At 43.7% G+C, this 16,057-nt stretch overlaps 1 long non-coding RNA gene across 1 annotated transcript; it reads right to left on the bottom strand.

Moving 5' to 3' along the window:
- Window positions 1-334: 334 nt before the first annotated feature.
- LOC149473260 (uncharacterized) lies at window positions 335-6,198 on the bottom strand. The gene is made up of 2 exons (XR_016313335.1): window positions 5,580-6,198; window positions 335-451 (listed from the first exon to the last, which is right to left on the bottom strand). It is a non-coding gene; the product is annotated as an uncharacterized LOC149473260 (long non-coding RNA).
- Between the last annotated feature and the right edge of the window lie 9,859 nt (window positions 6,199-16,057).

The following is a 16,057-nucleotide window of genomic DNA, read 5'->3' as shown; positions in this document are numbered from 1 at the left end:
AATAGGGACTTTAATCTAAAAATATGGAATTATTTGCCAATGCTGAAATGTTTCCTGCCGATTAATGTTATTTTTCAGTACCACTTGTTCACTTAAAACAGTAAAATACAAAAAGGTGATCAGCATGCATGGTAACATACATTTGTAAGTGTAAATGGGCCCACAGAGTTTCCCTTTGTCTTTAATGCCAAAACGCAGCGCATAGATGTGAACCAGCGACATAGGAAACAATAGGATTTCTACGTGACATGCATTTTCATGCAGCACAATTAGTTTTGCTGTATCAAAACAGGAACGTGTAAGTAGCCTGTAAGGTAAAAAAAAAAAATCAGAATGAAAAATGATGTATTTATTCAATACAAGATGACACATTCCATTTTTGGAGCTCTCCACCAGACAGGCAGAGTTCATTAGGGTTCATTTATCTTCAGGCTCCTTACAGATGCAGTCTCTGTGGGTTCAACAAAGAAAAAAACCTATTAATGGCAAGCTGAATTTACCTTCATATTCTGAGCAGGAAAGTAAGATACATTAGTAATGATTGTTAACCTCAATAACAGTCATGTGTTACTATGCTGACACTTATTAGAAGTATTGGCATCTAGGATTCATCATCATTTGCCTTGCATTTTCTGATTCTGGTCAATTCTTTGATGTAAAATGCATCTAAAATGATGTATAACAACCTATTAAACTCCCGTATGTGAGCTACATACTTACATAGATGGTAAGGTTGAATAAAGACACCAGTCCATCAAGGTCACCTTGTGTGGGTGTTTGCATGTGTTTTTGTCAACAATAATTCCCATATCCCTGTATATTGCGTTCATTAAGATGCCCATCTAAAAGTTTTTTTAAACTATCGACACTCCCCACTGACACCACCGATTGTGGAAGGGAGTTCAACATTCTTACTGCTCTGACAGTAAAGAACCCTCTATGCAGTTTAAAGTTAAACAGCTTCTCCTTCAATTTCAATGAGTGGCCGCATGTCTTTTTAAGCTACTTAAAATTGAATAGTTTTATTTTATTCCCTACGACGACGGGCTGGTGCACGAAATGCATAAGTAGACAGTAACGCCGTTGACGTCACGCCGCCAGAGCAACGAGGAGCTCTGGCGGCCATCTTTTAACTCTGGACGGTTAGTCCACATGGTTTTATATGCCCTGCTGTTCATTTTACCTGGATTTTGTACAAATAAATGTTTACCAACTTACTACTCTATGGGCATTCTTTTGCTTTGACTCCCCCGAGGAGTTTTTTAATTCACAGCGATCCTAACATCCAGAGAGGGAGCCTCCACCAGACACAGAGGACTGCACCCACCTATCCCATTAAAGGGAACTCTGGAAGATCCTGATATTGACAAATCCATTCCTCTAAATCCATCCACCTATAGATGAGGCTTAGGATTCCTGCTATCATCCCATGATGACCATTAAATGACATCAAATCATTACTAATGCACATTTACATGCGTTTTCTGGTGAGTGCGCATTGCTTATACACTTATATGCACGTCCACCGGACCCTGGAAGACGCATGATTTTCTGAGCACTTTACTCACCTTATGAACTTTTATCAGCAATTGATGTCTATGTCCATTTTATGTTGATTCATCTATAGACTATTTGTATGATTTTAGCGCCACACTTTATCTTGTTTCCCTTTTTAGCTATGTTGCTGTTCTCTGGACTCTCCAGTTCCAGCACATCCTTCCTGAGTACTGATGACCAGAACTGGACAGCAAATTAAAGATATTGTGGACCCCGAGTCTTGTAAAGTGGTAGAATTATAGCCTTCTCTCCTGAGTAAATACCCTTTTATTGCATGGTAATATTCTAATTGCTTTGCTTGTGGCATCTTGGCATTGTATGCCATTGCTGAGCCTGTGATCTACTAGGACCCCCAGATCTTTTTCAATCCTAGATTCCCCCAGAGGTACTCATCCTACGGGTAACTTTTTATTAATATTTTTTAGCTCCCAAGTGCATTACTTTACATTTTTCAACATGAAACAATTTTTGGTGTGTAATTGCCCATTGCCTTATTTTATTATTATTATTATACAGGATTTATATAGCGCCAACAGTTTGCTCAGCGCTTTACAATATAAAGGGAGACAATAGAGCAACAGTACAGTTCAATACAAGAGGGTTAGGAGGGCCCTGCTCCTTGGAGCTTACAATCTAGGAATTTTATTGAGATCTTCTTCTTGTATGGTTTCTTGTTGCAAAGTTATTGCCCTTCTTAGATTTGTGTCATCAGCAAATACTGAAATTGAACTATTTATGCTAACATCTATATCAATTAGGAGTGAATTAAACAGAATTGGTCCCAAGACAGAGCCTTATGGTACCCCACTTACCACTCCAGACCATGCTGAGTACACACTATATATCACCACCCTTTGGACGTGCCCCTGTAACCAGTTTTCTATTCAGGTACACGCTGTATGCCAACAGACCTCAATTTATAAATTAAAGCGGGGCTCCACCCAAAAGGAGAATTTCCACTTCAAGGCTTTGTCCCTTGCTTCCCGTAAGGATTGGCACCTTTGGGCGCGGGGGGGAAGAGGGTACCCGAATTTGACAGATACCCACTCCCACTTCCGGTGCGATCGCCTAAGGTGATTAGAAGCAGAAGTTGTCCTCCCTCCCCGTAGTCTTCTGGGTCCCAGAAGACTACGGGGCCATTCACAAAACGCAACGCTACACATGTGCAGTGGGCACCTGGCTGTGAAGCCGCAAGCTGTCACAGCCAGGTGCCCACACTAAAGATTCCAGCGCCAGGGAGAAAAGACGGCCTGTGAAACCAGCCGTGGTGAAGACACCACTGGACCGAGGGATAGGTAAGTGTCTGTAATTTAAAAGTCAGCAGCTACAGTTTTTGTAGCTGCTTTAATTTTTTTTTATATTGAAATGGAACCTTGTTTTACTAGTTTATGCTAGAAACAAATATATGGAGTTGGGCTTTAACTACAATTACAGAAATACAAATGGAGCAAAATGATGGGAAACAAACATCCCATCACCACCAATTGACAACTGTCGACTTCTCTCATCATTGGTCTTGTAAATTATATAAACAAGTATATTAACATGTTTTATATACTGCTTTATCTGATTATTATTAATATCTTGGTAGAGATACAGACACAATTACTGACTTAGGGTTTTTTGTATACAGTATGGGCATGAGGTGAATGCAATGAAAATGTGGCTGCATTTTATTGGTTTGCTAGCTGCTTTTTAAAGGATACAAGAATTGTTTTTGAGATCAATTTATGATATGCTTACCATACAGTCACACGACATTTCAGTTGCCTTGTATAGAAGAAAAAGGTGGTTCAACAACTGCAAAATAGGACATGCGGGGCTTGGACAATGCAATACAAAGTGATGCACAGCAGATATAACAATAAAAGTTAACACTACTCTACGCAAAAGGTAAAGAATAGCTATACATTTATTTAACCCAAGGCTATCAGCCATCCACCCTCAACCCTGGTCTTTCCCATGCTACCTGCCAGGGCTGGGACAAGGGGTGGGCAGAAGGGACAGCTGCCCTGGGCACAATGGTTTATTGCAATGATGGGGGCACTGCTGGATGTATGATCCCCTAAGCTTGCACATCATGATGATGGGGGGGGGTGGTGGTACAGTTTGGTACCTTTGGCCTGGGCGCTGGGTGACCTTGTCCCGGCACTGCTACCTGCACCTCCAATAGGCTCTCTGGTGTTCCTTTTTTAGCACTCCTGTTTCTCTGGATCTCATGCAGCAGGAGAAGCTGCACAGGCAGTTTGCTTGCCTGTATACATTCACTTGTTAATAATGTCCATGAAGGTCCCAAAGCATGGAGAAGTTTCCCTTTAATCCGAAACTTCAGGAAAACTACTAAATGAATATATGTACACTGTGTCACCTGCCAGAACATTACTATTTTTATCCTTCCAGTTCTGAGATTAGTCAGATAGTGAAAGGGGGAGATGTAGTACACTCATCTTTCTGTTAGTCTGCTCTGTCTTCCTATTAGCATATTACTCGTTCGCATATGAGCAACCAATTGTGGCCTCTTGTGTGTAATTGCTCATGAAGGGATTACCTGCAAACGATTGGCCCTGGACACAGACAGTCTGCATCTAGGGCCAATCATTCTCAGGTAATTGCCCCATGAGCAAATACATGTGAGTGACCATGATTAACTGTGGGAGCTGTCAGCCTCCTATTACTTTCAATGGGGCTGCCACCTGCAACTAATCAACGTAGCTGTGTCTCTCGCATGTATACACTGATGGCCCCGTTCTCAAGTGTGAAGGGGGCCTTATTGTGTTTTACATACATGTTATTGCTTACTCTTGCACACAAAAAGCATAACATACCCTTCCACCATCTGGAAAACACACAAAAAGAACCCATCCCAGCTATCCTAGAAGTCACTGCAACACCATGGAAAATCAGCCAACAATATATTCATAAACACATATTAAAAATGTATGTGTTTTTAGGTAATGAACATGTACCACAAGTACAACCAGTTGCAGATTTGCCATGGCTGCATAGACTTACACTGCAAGCAAACATCTACTTGCCATCATTTCCTCGCTCAGCTGACATTACCATAGCCGGATCCTTCTAACCTTGCTTTTTGTTTGCAGATGGGATCCTTTGACAAATCCATAGTGTCATATTGACATCAGGGTTGAGATCTATATTTTTCTATTCATGCATGATTTTCCTGTATGGTTTTGTTTCCAATTTTTGCATGCAAACAATTTGGCACCTCCAATACTGTGTATTGTACCTTACCTCCTTGTTCTGTCAGACGTAGGATTTATACAAGCTCTATGATCTTATTGAGCGGAGGTATTAACTATATGAGACACGGAATTTTTGGGTGTTTTGACATCTTACACTAATCACATTGAGTCCGGACTCCCTAATTTTTAATTGACAACGTAGTTATGTTTTTAATGGTGACGGGTGCAGACTTATACTTTTGTAATGTGAATTTTCATAATGTTTAATTTACATGTGGTATTCAATAAAGCTAAAAGGTTTTTTATTCAAACTACCTGGGTCACATTGCAGTACCTTCTTTCTTTGGGGCTCTTCCCTAATTACTTTTTTAATGTACCACAAGTATACTGAGGTCTGGATCTTAGCTTAAAAACATCTTATGGCCCTACAAGTATGAGGCATACACATGTGCCACATACAGGGCCGATGCCTCCACTAGGCAAACTAGGCAGCTGCTTAGGGCGCACTGCCACCTAGGGGTGCCTGGGTGCAGCACAGGTCGGCACTCACTCTGTGTGGGATGCTGCCACATCATGAATGATCCTTCAGCTGACAGGAGGGGCAGGAAGAAGCGACAGGGGAAGATGATGGGTGTCTGGGACCAGTGTAGCAGCTGAGCTGCCATTCTTCCAGTGTGTCAGGAATCTAGGAATGACCAGAAAGGTGTGGACTGACACAGGGAAACGCAGGTTTCAGGTATAGTATAATAATACAGTTTATTATTAGCCACCCAGATATATATATATATATATATATAAATGCACAGTGAACAAACCAACCTTCCACTAATCTTAGTAGGTGCAGGAACACAGGCGTAGTCAGGGCTGGAGAGGTGGAACGGTCAGGCCGGCCGTAGGGTTCTGTAATGACAGTTTGGTGGTACCTCTAGTGGTCCCCAGGACAGGATTCCCCAGGGCGCGGAGTCTAAGTCCCAGTCTGCTTATTCACCAGGGCCCCTGATGGTGGGGATGGACTTGGAGCAGACAGGAACCAGGTCGCGGCCCCTGAGTACACCTGCTAGTGGTAGAGGGATCCGCCAGAGGTATGTGCAGGTACGGCTGGATCCGTGCAGGATGGATGGATGGCAGAGTAGTTAGCGTGGTCAGACGGGCCAAGTCAGCAACGTGCGGGCAGCAAGGTACCAAAGGAGCAGGCAGAGAATGGTCAAGGTCACAAGCCGGGTTCAGTAACTCACGGGCAGCGCGGTACAGGGGATCAGGCAGAAGGATGGTCAGGCAAGCCAGGGGTTCAACAGGAGACGGTCAGGATCAAGCCGGGTCAGCAACGAAGCAGGAACACAAGATACCAGGTACAGAGGCTCATGGGAAAACATACACCAAGGCCCAGATCACAGGCCTGGTCATGCCTTAAATACACCTTTCTGCAATCAGCCCCAGGTTTTGCTGATTGCACGTGTGAGCTTCTGGCTGCTGAGAGCACCCGCTGGTCAGCTCTGGTACTGCAGCCCACACGGCAGGTGAGTCCCACCACCAGTGCTGAGTCCATTCCTGACAGTACCCTCCCCTCAAGGAGCGGCCTCAGGACGCTCCAGACAGTCCTTAGTGGGCAAAATGTTCCACCGCCCGGGTCAGGTAACTGGCTGAATATCCAACTGCCGGAGTAAATCGGCTGGCTGGGTTTCCTGCTGGTAGACTTCTCTTTGTGTAGGAGAACCCAGGAAGGCAGGTCACTGGGCACAGGATTTCCAGGAGCAGGCTGGGAATCAGTTATTGGCCAGTTTAGCTGGACATCAGGGGCTGGCATGTCGGGCTGTGCAGCGAGCAGAGGCACGTCAGCGGGCACTGAGTCATCTGGCACGACAGCGGGCACCGAGTCACCGGGCACATCAGGGGGCACCAAGCCATCTAGCAGAACCATGGGCACAGAGTCACCTGGCAAGTCAGCGGGCACCGAGTCACCGGGCATGTCAGCGGGCACCGAGCCATCTAGCAGAACCACGGGCACAGAGTCACCTGGCAAGTCAGCGGGCACCGAGTCACCGGGCATGTCAGCGGGCACCGAGCCACCAAGCTCGACAGCAGGCACCAAATTAACTAGCACAACAGTGGGCACTGAATCAACTGGCACGACAGCGGGCACCAAGTCATCAGGCATCAGGTCATGTGGCTCAACAGCGGGCACTGGGTCCTCAGGCATCAGGTCATCTGGCTTGACAGCGGGCACCGAGTCATCAGGCATCAAGTCATCCGGCTCAACAGCGGGCACCGAGTCAACTGGCACGACAGTGGGCATCGAGTCAACTGGCACCGAGTCAACTGGCATGACAGCGGGCACCGAGTCAACTGGCACCGAGTCAACTGGCATGACAGCGGGCACCGAGTCAACTGGCACGACAGTGGGCACCGAGTCAACTGGCACCGAGTCAACTGGTACAACAGCGGGCACCAAGTCAACGGGCATGACAGCGTGCACCGAATCATCAGGCATCAAGTCATCTGGCTCGACAGCGGGCACCGAGTCAACTGGTACGACAGCGGGCACCAAGTCAACTGGCACGACAGCGGGCACCGAATCATCAGGCATCAAGTCATCTGGCTCGACAGCGGGCACCGAGTCAGCTGGCACCGAGTCAACTGGTATGACAGCGGGCACCAAGTCAACTGGCACGACAGTGGGCACCGAGTCAACTGGCACCGAGTCAACTGGTACAACAGCGGGTACCAAGTCAACGGGCACGACAGCGGGCACCGAATCATCAGGCATCAAGTCATCTGGCTCGACAGCGGGCACCGAGTCAACTGGCACCGAGTCGACTGGCACGACAGTACAGCGAGTGGGAGCAGGGTACTGACATGTGGTAGATAGCAGGGTATACTGGGCTGTCACTGGGGGGGCTGTCACTGGGGGTGCTGTCGGGAATGCAGGAAAAGAGCTTTGAGCAGAGGAATGATGAGAAACAGGACTGGTTCGTTGCAAGCTGATTGAGACTGGGTGTAACAAGTCTGACCATGTCTGCAGTAAGGGTTGGACAACGCTCAGCTTACACAAGGCCTGTCTGGTCAAAGATTGCACTGCGTTTATACACTTCTTTAGCACATGTGGTGAACATGCTGAATAATGCTCCAAGAAGCAATCCGGATCATCCTCCAACAACCACACCAGTGATATTATTTGACTCACCCTGAATGGAGGAAGAAATTCATCCCTGCTTTCAGGGGTACTAGATGAAGCCAACTCAACACAAGCCTGAATCAATGGTTGCACCTCAGAGAGCTCTAGGACCTGACCTACTAGGGAATGAGCGACCCGTATGCACTCTAGCAGCTGATCCCTGGTATACTCCCGCAGAGTCTGATAGGCATATTCTCTGTCATCAAAGACTAGCATAGACAAATATATAACCTCATCAGGATGCATCCTTCACAACAAATCAAGATGGCTTCCCTGTGCAGCCACTTCTGGTCAGGAGGGGCCTTGGTGTGATGTCAGGAATCTAGGAATGACCAGAAAGGTGTGGACTGACACAGGGAAACGCAGGTTTCAGGTATAGTATAATAATACAGTTTATTATTAGCCACCCAGATATATATATATAAACGCACAGTGAACAAACCAACCTTCCACTAATCTTAGTAGGTGCAGGAACACAGGCGTAGTCAGGGCTGGAGAGGTGGAACGGTCAGGCCGGCCGTAGGGTTCTGTAATGACCGTTTGGTGGTACCTCTAGTGGTCCCCAGGACAGGATTCCCCAGGGCGCGGAGTCTAAGTCCCAGTCTGCTTATTCACCAGGGCCCCTGATGGTGGGGATGGACTTGGAGCAGACAGGAACCAGGTCGCGGCCCCTGAGTACACCTGCTAGTGGTAGAGGGATCCGCCAGAGGTATGTGCAGGTACGGCTGGATCCGTGCAGGATGGATGGATGGCAGAGTAGTTAGCGTGGTCAGACGGGCCAAGTCAGCAACGTGCAGGCAGCAAGGTACCAAAGGAGCAGGCAGAGAATGGTCAAGGTCACAAGCCGGGTTCAGTAACTCACGGGCAGCGCGGTACAGGGGATCAGGCAGAAGGATGGTCAGGCAAGCCAGGGGTTCAACAGGAAACGGTCAGGATCAAGCCGGGTCAGCAACGAAGCAGGAACACAAGATACCAGGTATAGAGGCTCATGGGAAAACATACACCAAGGCCCAGATCACAGGCCTGGTCATGCCTTAAATACACCTTTCTGCAATCAGCCCCAGGTTTTGCTGATTGCACGTGTGAGCTTCTGGCTGCTGAGAGCACCCGCTGGTCAGCTCTGGTGGTACTGCAGCCCACACGGCAGGTGAGTCCCACCACCAGTGCTGAGTCCATTCCTGACACAGTGTTCCTCTCAGACTCAGTCCCTTACTGCAAGCCGGCTGGTGGCTGCTGGTCACTGTGGAGTTCCAGCCCTTCTCTTCCCATTCATCAGCTGAGGCGGAGCTGCGACTGCAGAGGAAGGTAATGTCTGACTTGTTTCTGTGTGAGTGTGACCTGGCCATCCATCACATGTGCAGTGTATCAGTGAGTGATCCCACAGCCTGCTCTTCTAGTGCCTGCTGAGCTGTGTCAGTGTTGGTGTGTTGTGTTGGATCTGTCACTGTGTGGGATCTCTCAGTTCAGGTGTTCTGTGTGTGTGGGCTGGGCTGCCTGGTGTCACAGCATTTTACTCCCCATTGCCTGGGGAATTCCAGCTTGGGATCTGTCAGAGCTAATTTATGGCACTTATTTTGCAAATTAAAAGAAATTTTGCAGTTTCATGTTTTGTTAATTTAATATTTTCTACATTTGTTTTATGGAGGGGGAGCACAAGTAGCTGGTCATTCCTAGGGCACAAAATAGTCTAGCACCGGCCCTGGCCACGTATACTTTAATATATAGGTTTTCAGTTCCGTGTGTTTTTTGTAGTTTAGGAACACTTGTGCATATTGTTGCTTTATGTGTGTGGCCGCATTTCATATATCAACATGGCCCTCTGCTGAATCAGTGAGTATCCATTACTCCAGGGAAAAGAAGGAGCTGATGGTTGTGTAATGTCTGGGAACTTGATTTCATAATGCCTGCCTGTAAGCAAGGGTTCTTCTGTCACACTGACACTGTGCTGAAAAGCAGCTATCTGTATTACATCTGTATAAGTAACAGTTATTGTTGGAATTGTTACAATCTCTTTCAGATTATTTGGGCTGTCTGTGTCCCTGTAGGAAAGATAAAAGAAAACTTAAACTTTGCCTGTTCAATAAAAAGTACCGGTAAGTCCTCTGATCGATAGCATTCCCTCTTCAAAGCTGAAACTTGCCTTAAAGCGTATTTTCATTTTTGCACCCAAATTGGGAATAACACCTACTTTATATCTGTGTAGGAATCTGCTGCCCTCTACTGTCTGTATCTGTAAAGGGATGAGGTAGCAACCTTTACTACAGTTGTTTCAGTTCATTTGTTTTCCTTCATAATTTACCCCATAATGACAAAGTGAAAACAATATTTTAGAAATGTTTGCAAATGTTCGAAAAAAGAAAAAAAATTAAATATCACAAGTATTCCAACCCTTTGCAACAATACTTGAAATTTAGCTTAGGTGCCTCCTATTTCTCTTGATCAATGCTGAGATGTTTCTACTCCTTGATTGGAGTCCACCTGTGGTAAATTAAATTAATTGGACATGATCTGGAAAGGCACACACCTCTCTATAAAAGGCCTCACAGGTGACAATGCATAGTGCGTCAGAGCAAAATCCATGAGGTCAAAGGAATGTCCTGCAGAGTTCAGAGGCAGGATTATTGCAAGGCATAGACCTGGGGAAGGCTACATGAAATTTCTGCTGCTCTGAAGGTTCCAAGAGCACAGTGGTCTCCATAATTCTCCAGTGGAAGAATTTTGGCACAACCAGGACTCTTCCAAGAACTGGTCACCCTGCCAAACTGAGCAATCGGGGGAGAAGGGCATTAATGAGAGAGATGACTAAGAACCCAATGGTTACTCTGACTGAGTTTCATAGATCCTGTGCGGAGATGGGGCAAAGCTCCAGAAGCACAACTATCACTGCAGCCCTCCACTGATCTGGGCTTTATGGCAGAGTGGTTAGACAGAAGCCTTTCCTCCGTGCAAAACACATGAAAGCCCACTTGGAGTTTGCATAAAAGCACCCGGAGAACTCAGACTGTGAAGAACAAGATTCTCTGGTTTTATTAAATGAATATTTAACTGTATGGTCTCAATTCTAAACATTATGTCTGCCTGAAGGAAACCAGGCACTGCTCATTATCTGCCCAATATCATTTTAATAATGAAACATGATTATTACAGCATCATGCTGCGGGGGTTTTTTACCAGCAGGGAATGGGAGACTGGTCAGAGTTGAGGGAAAGCTAAATGGAGCAAAGTACAGAGATATCCTCAATGAAAACATGTTCCACAGTGCTCAGGAGCTCAGACTGGGCCAAAGGTTTACCTTCGAACATAACGAAGATCCTAAGCACACAGCCAAGACAACACAGAAGTGGCATCTCTGTGAATGTCCTAGAGTGGCCCAGCCAGAGCTCTATTGAACATTTCTGGAGAGAACTGAAAATGGCTGTCCATCCTGATTGAACTTGAGAGGATTTGCAAAGAAGAATGGCCAAAAATTTCCCAATCTGGGTGTGGAAAGCTTGTTACATCATACCCAAAAAGACTCGAGTAAAGGGTCTGAACATTTAAGTACATGTGATATTTCAGTTTTTTCTTTTTGATAAATTCACAGACTTTTCTAAAATCTATTTTCACTTTGTTATTATGGGGTACTGAGTGTAGATTAATTAGAAGAAAAATTAAAACAACTCTAATATCAAGTTGTTTTGTAATGTTTTGAGTGGGACTGGGGACTGTTTTTGGTATAATTAACCATTTGACGCCCGGCCAATAGCCGTTTGGTGTCCTGAAAAATGTACTAGCTTTCCGAGAGGCCGCCAAATTGCGTCCTCCCGCACATGCGCAGTTCGTGCGCTTGCAGAGCCGCCCAGCGGCGCGATCTGTCACCGGCCGTGTCCGAGGTACAGATCTGAGTACCGGCCCTTGTTGCCGGTACCATGTGACCTGCTGTGACCAATCACAGCAGGTCACATGACAGTTGTATACAATGGATGGCTTCATTCATGCCATCCATTGTATACTAGTGTCTAGCTGTGAATGGTCACAGCTAATCACATGCACATGTCATGTGATTAGCTGTGGCCAAATCACAGCTAAGCACAAAAAAAAAAAAACCCTGAATGAATCAATGTCATTCAGGTAAATGCTTGCTTATAGCAAAGTCATTCTTTGCTACAAGCAAATTGTGTAACAAAAACAAAAATAAAAAAATACTGATCACTTCCCCAAAGTAGTACAATGTTACTATGGTAACATTGTACTACTTTGGACATAGTGAAATATGAAAAAAAAAATCTTAAAAAAAAGAAATAATTTAATAAAAAATTTAAAATAATAAAAAAATAAAAAAAAAATTATTTTTTTTTCACACTGTCACCAGTCAGTGTCCCTGATCACCACCATGCCAGTTATATGATGACGCTGTACTGCACTGGTGACAGTATGTAAAAAAAAATAGTGAAAATGTTTTTAGTTTTTCATTTTCCGAAAAATTATGACAAAAAAAATACAACTTCAAAAAACTCGCCATGCCTCTTATGAAGTACGTCAGACTGTCTACTTTGCAAAAAGGGGTCATTTGGGGGATATCTGTACTGTTCTGACATTCTTGGACCTCAAGAAATTAGATTGGCTGTCAGTACTTCAGGATTGATCAATATTCAGATCTATACCATAGTTTGTGAACTCTATAACCTTCCTACAAACTAAACAATACATCCTAATTTGGGTTATTTTCACCAAAGACATGTAGCAGAATACATCTCGGCCTAAATTTATGAAGAACAATTATTTATTTGCAAACTTTTATAACAGAAACAAAGAAAAACTTTTTTTTTCAAAATTTTCAGTCTTTTTTTGTTAATTTAGCAAAAAATAAAAAACCAGCGATGATTAAATACCACCAAAAGAAAGCTCTAGTTGTGTGAAGAAAATGATAACATTTTAGTTTGGGTACAATGTTGTATGACCGCACAATTGTCATTCAAAGTGTGAGAGCGCTGAAACCTGAAAAATGGCCTGGGCAGGAAGGTGCAAAATTGCCCGGTATTGAATTGGTTAAGGAATATGTAAACGTAACATTTGATATTCCTGAAATTTTCATGCTGTGCCATGTACTTGTATGAAAAAGTATCCTGTCCTCTTTGTATTGCTTTCTTTGTGTGAAATCCCTGGTGTTTCTGCCAGTCCCTCTGTTTTCCTATTAAAAACAGACCACACTAAGCAGGAAAGCGCAGCATGGTCAGTCCTCCAGCTATGCTGGGAACCCAGCCTGTTCTCCTCCAATAGTCAGACTTCTCTTGACACGACACCCCCCCCCCCCCCACAGCCATTCACTGGGAAGCTCAGTGTGCTTTCCTTCAATGATCAGACTTGTCCTGTTATGCCCTTCCCCCACACAGAGTTTCACTGGAAAGATTAATGTAGTACTGTTTCTCCTCCCCCAGCTCTTCTGCAGCTGAGAACAGAGGGAATGTGATCACTTATAAAAAATGGGAAAGTTTTTATATATTTTTTTATATCTATAAACAAATGTTTTGCCTTTCATTTCTATTTTAAACTGAATGGATTGTTTTACAAGGTGAAGGTTTACATACAGTTAGGTCCATATATATTATGCCACCAGAATAAATTAAAACAAAACAATCCAAATGAATTTGAAGTGCAGACGTTCAGCTTTAATTGAAAGGGTTGAACATAAATATCAAGTACAAATTTTAGGAACTGCAACCATTTTTATACACAGTCCCACCATTTTCAGGGGCTCAGATGTAATTGAACAAATGAATATAATCATAAATAAAATGTTCATTTTTAATATTTTGTTGAAAATCCTTTACTGGCAATGACTGCCTGAAGTCTGGAACCCATGGACATTACCAAAGACTGGGTTTCCTCCTTTCTGATGCTTTGCCAGGCTCTAACTGCAGCTGTCTTCAGTTGTTCGTTGTTTGTGGGTCTTTCTGCCTTTAGTATTACATTCAGCAAGTGAAATGCATGCTCAATTAGGTTGAGATCAGGTGATTGCAGAATATTCCACTTCTTTTCCTTCAAAAGCTCCTGGGTTGCTTTTGCAGTGTGTTTAGAATCATTGTCCATCTGTACTTGTACTGTGAAGTCCGATCCAATCAACTTTGCTGCTTTTGGCTGAATCTGGGCTGACAGTATATCTCTAAACACCGCAGAATTCATCTGGCTGCTTCTGTCTTCTGTCACATCATCAATAAACACTAATGACCCAGTGCCACTGGAAGCCAAGCATGCCCATGCCATCACACTGCATCCACCATGTTTTAAAGATGACGTTGTGTGCATTGGATTATGAGCTGTTCCAAGCCTTCTTCACAATTTTTCTTCCCGTCATTCTGGTACAGATTAATCTTAGCTTCATCCATCCAAAGAATGCTTTTCCAGAACTTGTCTGGCTTTTTAAGATTTTTTTTTGGCAAAGTCTAATCTGGATTTTCTATTCTTCAGGCTTATGAATGGTTTGCACCTTGTGGTGAACCCTCTGTATTTGCTCTCGTGAAGTTTTCTTTTGATTGTAGACTTTGACAATGATACTCCCACCTCCTGGAGAGTGTTCTTCACCTGTCTGGATGTTGTGAATGGGTTTTTCTTTACCATAGAGAGGATCCTGCGATCATCCATCACTGTTGTCTTCCGTGGAGGTCCATGCCTTTTTATGTTGCTGAGCTCACCAATGCGTTCTTCTTTCCTCAGAATGTACCAAACTGTTGATTTGGCCACTCCTAATGTTGCCGCTATCTCTCTGATGCATTTGTTTTGTTTTTGAAGCCTTACAATGGCCTGTTTCATTTGCATGGACAGCTCCTTTGAACGCATGATGTAGGTTCAAAGCATTAGATTCCAAATGCAAATACCACACTTATAATCCAGACCTATTACCTGCTTAATTAATGAAGAAATAGTGAAGGAGTAGCCCACACCTGGCCATGAAACAGCTTTTGATTCAATTGTCCAATTACTTTTGGCCCCTTGAAAAAGGGGGGATGGCTACTATTAAGAGCTGTAATTTTTAAACCCTTCCTCCAATTTGAATGTACATACCCTCATATTAAACCTGAGAGTGTGCACTTTCTGCGCACATCCATTGAAAATGTTTTGGTAAATACCTGAAACAAATCTAAAATTGTGCCTGTGTCCAAATATATCTGGACCTAACTGTATACTTTAGCCCTATTTACACTGTGATGTCAGATGTTCATTATCAATTTTAAATTAAAATTGAATATTATTTGTCCTAACAAAGGGGTAAAATTGATAGTTCAGTCTATGTAGTTCAGTCTATGTCTCTGAGGCCTTTTCCTCAGAAACTCCAAAAAAGTATAAAATATTTTAGGTATGCTGTGTGAATGGGAACAGATAACAAATGCATAATGGGGTTTTCTCAAAAAGTGGAAATACACTTTAAGCTGACACCAGTGGAATTTCATTAGAACATTTGAATGGTAAGTATGAAAAATTGTTTGTGAAAGCATTCCATCTTGCCATCGTTATATCAACTCATTTTGTTTGAAAACCCTTCAAGTTTTGTTCAGACCTGCTACTTGAAGGGAATCCCAGATGTAATAGGCAAGTTTGTTTTGTGCCTAGCATGTGCACAGTACAGTTTGTACAACAGTTAGAATTTCATTTGTTTGAGAAACATTTTCCATTCTGCTCCTCTGATTGTTATTGTCACTACAGACTAAAATGATAATCGATTTCACCCCATAAACCATTCTAAAATTGAATGTTCCGAAAACAAAAATTTTCAAAGTAAATTTTACTGGCGTGTACCCTGCTTTACTAATGCTTCCCCACTTCCAAATTCACACACTAGAGCCCTACAGAGAGGCCTTGTGTACATTATTGGCTGGCCAGTATTGAAATTTACTAACGATTAAAGATGAACTTATCTTATCTTAAAAATTAAAGCAAACGCACCTTTAGAAATGTTTAGTAATGTCAATCTACAAACAGATGCTTACAGATATTTGCAGGCTTTTTATTCTTTGCATACCTTATTTATCTTTTCCTCCCCATAATCCATCTCCCTTAATTCCTGGATCTCTTCCTGGAACGCTGGTTCTGCTTCCTGTGATGGTGCACATCATCTGAGGAGGAAAAAATGACTTTCCTGCTAAGACCT

This window comes from Staurois parvus, unplaced genomic scaffold (assembly GCF_062004578.1).
Source record: "Staurois parvus isolate SC_StPar_1 unplaced genomic scaffold, SC_StPar_1.0 ptg000017l, whole genome shotgun sequence".
Classification (NCBI taxonomy): domain Eukaryota; kingdom Metazoa; phylum Chordata; class Amphibia; order Anura; family Ranidae; genus Staurois; species Staurois parvus.
Note: the sequence above shows the minus strand (reverse complement) of the source record. Positions and strands in the feature narration are given on the sequence as shown.